Source organism: Myotis davidii, unplaced genomic scaffold, assembly GCF_000327345.1.
Source record: "Myotis davidii unplaced genomic scaffold, ASM32734v1 scaffold363, whole genome shotgun sequence".
NCBI classification, from domain to species: Eukaryota; Metazoa; Chordata; class Mammalia; order Chiroptera; family Vespertilionidae; genus Myotis; species Myotis davidii.
In genome coordinates, this window is record NW_006294069.1 from 4,082,879 (window position 1) to 4,086,137 (window position 3,259).

The following is a 3,259-nucleotide window of genomic DNA, read 5'->3' on the forward strand; positions in this document are numbered from 1 at the left end:
CCTTTAAATACAGTTCCTCATGTTGTGACCCAACCATAAAATTATTTTCGTTGCTACTTCATAACTGATATGTTGCTACTGTTATGAATCGTAATGTAAATATCTGATATGCAGAATGGTCTTAGGCGACCCCTGTGAAAGGGTCCTTCAACCACCAAAGGGGTCGCGACCCACAGGTTGAGAAGCGCTGCTATATACCAAGATTGTGGGTTCAGTCTGTGGTCAGGGCACATACCAAGAATCAATTATTGAATGCATAAATAAGTGGAACACAAATTGATGTTTCTCTCCATCTCTCTCTCTTTAAAATCAATAAAATTTTAGAAATTCCACTTTTGCATAATTGCTATTTGACTATAAAGCTTCCTTCCCCCCCCACCCCCCAAAAAAAATCATTCCAAGTGTTTCCATCCTAGTCCAGGCCTCTGTCATCTACTTCCAGTCTCCCCATGCTTTAATATCATATATTATTTCCAAAATAATCACCATGAGCCCTATCTGGTTTGGCTCAGTGGACAGAGCATTGGCCTGCAGGCTGAAGGGTCCTGGGTTCCATTCTCTTCAAGGGCACATGCCTGGGTTGAAGGGTTCTATTCCCAGTAGGGGGTGTGTAAAAGGCAGCCAACCATTGATTCTCTCTCATCATTGATGTTTCTATCTCTTTCCATCTCCCTCACTGAAATCAATAACAATATATTTTTTAAAAATCACCATGAAATAACCAGTTTTAGGACATTGTTCCCTTTTTTAAGTATTACAGTGATTTCTGCCTTGTAATTCCTTTGGGCTAACTGCATAGTATTCACCATACCTTATGCTTTAAAAATGCCCCTAGAACAGTATGTCTTCTGTTATTGTTTGTATGCTTGGAAATATTAGCAAGCTTTTTTTTTCTTGTTTTAAGGCAATGGATTTTTGTGTGTGACCTGATATGACTTAAAAAAAATCAGATCTAAAAAAATAAAAATAATAAATAAATAAAAATCAGATCTAAGAGCTGTTATAGCTATGTTTGTTTGTCGCTTGAAAATGTAGCATTTGTAGGCAGAAACCAGAAGGATAATATCAATGTTAAGGGAGGGTAAAAGTTCTTTAATTTAAAAAAAAAATTTCAGTATAAAGTTAAGACAGCCAATTGATTTTTCTACAGGCTTTAAAAATTGGCTTACTTTCTCTTATGTTAATTGGTGTTCAATCTGTGTGTTTTTTGTTTTTATTTCAGAGAGAGGAAGGGAGAGGGGGATAGAGATAGAAACATCAGTGATGAGAATCATGACAGCTGCCTCTTGCATACCCCCTACTGGGGATGGATTCCCAAAACCCAGGCATGTGCCCTGACCGCCCTGACTGAGAATCGAACTGTGACCTCCTGGTTCATGTGTGGATCGACACTCAACCACTGAACCACACCAACCCGATGGTGTTCAAGCTTTAAAAAGAAAAAAGTTATATCAAAACCAGTCCCATACAGCTGGGCTTGGATGTTTGCCCATATTTCAGATTTTGATTTTTGGATTTAACAAAAAGGATGAGAATAAAGTAATATTTTGCATCTTTAGTTCTGAAAACACAATAAATTTTTAGTTTTACTATGATGTTTATTGTAGTCATTTAAAAACACTAGATACCTACTTGTGTGTTAATTACCATGATATTTGGTAGAAATACAACAGGGAATAAATATATTGCAGCTTTGGAGGACAATTGTTGAGGAGACACTATTAAGGCAGATAGTTAATTACAGTGTACTGTGAGAAGTTTTAAATATGTGTATGTACAAAGAACTATGAAATCACAGGAGGGAGTTACTCTGCTTAATTTTTTTGTCAAAACTATGTAAATAAATCCCAGTTTTGCTATTTATGCTAGCTGCTGAGAACTTTGCTAATGCTGTTTAAATACCATTGATAAGTATGAGGTTGAACCTGTGCAGTTACCATTATTGGCAGTTTTATGGTTTAACTCTAATAGTATTTCAGTATGGCAGTTAAAACAAAATAAAACATTGTTAATTTCCTTTGCCAATACTGTATGTCATTGTTGGATAATATTTTATTAAAATCAAACTGTGTTGACTACCATTTTTGGAAAGCATTTTTAAAGGTTTAGCTTGGTTTCTCTTTTGAAGAAGATAATATATATGAAAGAATTTATGAACTAGAAATTGCTATGCCCTTATAAGTTAGTTACTAAATTGCCTATTATTGTGGAAATATAATTATTTGGAAAGTCTTGCTTTCAGAGTTTGATTCCTTACAAACATTTATTGAGTGCCAGAACAACAAAGAAGTTCATTTCAGTGTTTTCTCCTAAGGAGGTCAGTCTGGTACTAAGCATAGCATGTATCTAGTTACAAAGAATGTGGGAGGCAGCACAGGATAGAATCAGTGATTTTTCAAATTTATCTTAGCACTGTAAACTTTTACCCAAAAACTCTTGCACAGAAACCCAATACATAAACAGATAAAAAGGGAGTCCTGCCTGTTTGGCCTCCTTTCTGTTCTCATTCCTGTTGTTTGAAACCATTGATGTGGGAGTAAAAACCAAACCTGGCTTATAGCTATTTGACCTTTGATACATGACCTGACCTTAGTGAAGTTGTTTCCTCATCTGTTAAATGAGGATATTAGTTTCTTTGCTGGGTGTTAGAAGAATTGAACATTGTAGAAAAGGGACTTAGAATGTAATGGCATTCAGTAAACGTAGCTATTAGGATTATATGGACATGACACAATGAGACTAAAGAAGAGGGTGCCTACCTCTGCCAAGGGGAATGGGCTGGCCAGGGAGGGCTTCACAGGAGGTGATTGGCCTCCTTCAGGTTGAATCTTAAAGGGGAATGGAAAATTGCAAGATATATGGGTGAGGGTTATGTCTACCAAAGTAAAACATTTTAATAATGAAGACTTCCGCATGTGGAATGCTACTTCATTATACCTTTCTGAAATAAATGGCCTTCCCTGCATTCTGTGTAGCTTTTCCTTAACATTCTTTAACTCATACTTTAGTATTAGGCTGGGCCAGGCTGGGTGAGAGTCTCTATTTACTTTGTTTTTTTTATTAATTTCTTTATTGGTTAAGTTATTACATATATGTCCTTATCCCCACATTACCCCCACCCCCATGCCCTCAGTCCCCTGTTGCCTGTGTCCATTGGTTAGGCCTATATGCATGCATACAAGTCCTTTGGTTGATCTCTCCCCCTTACACACTGCTGGTGGGAATGCAGACTGAGCCTCCTTTTGTTCCACAAAATTCC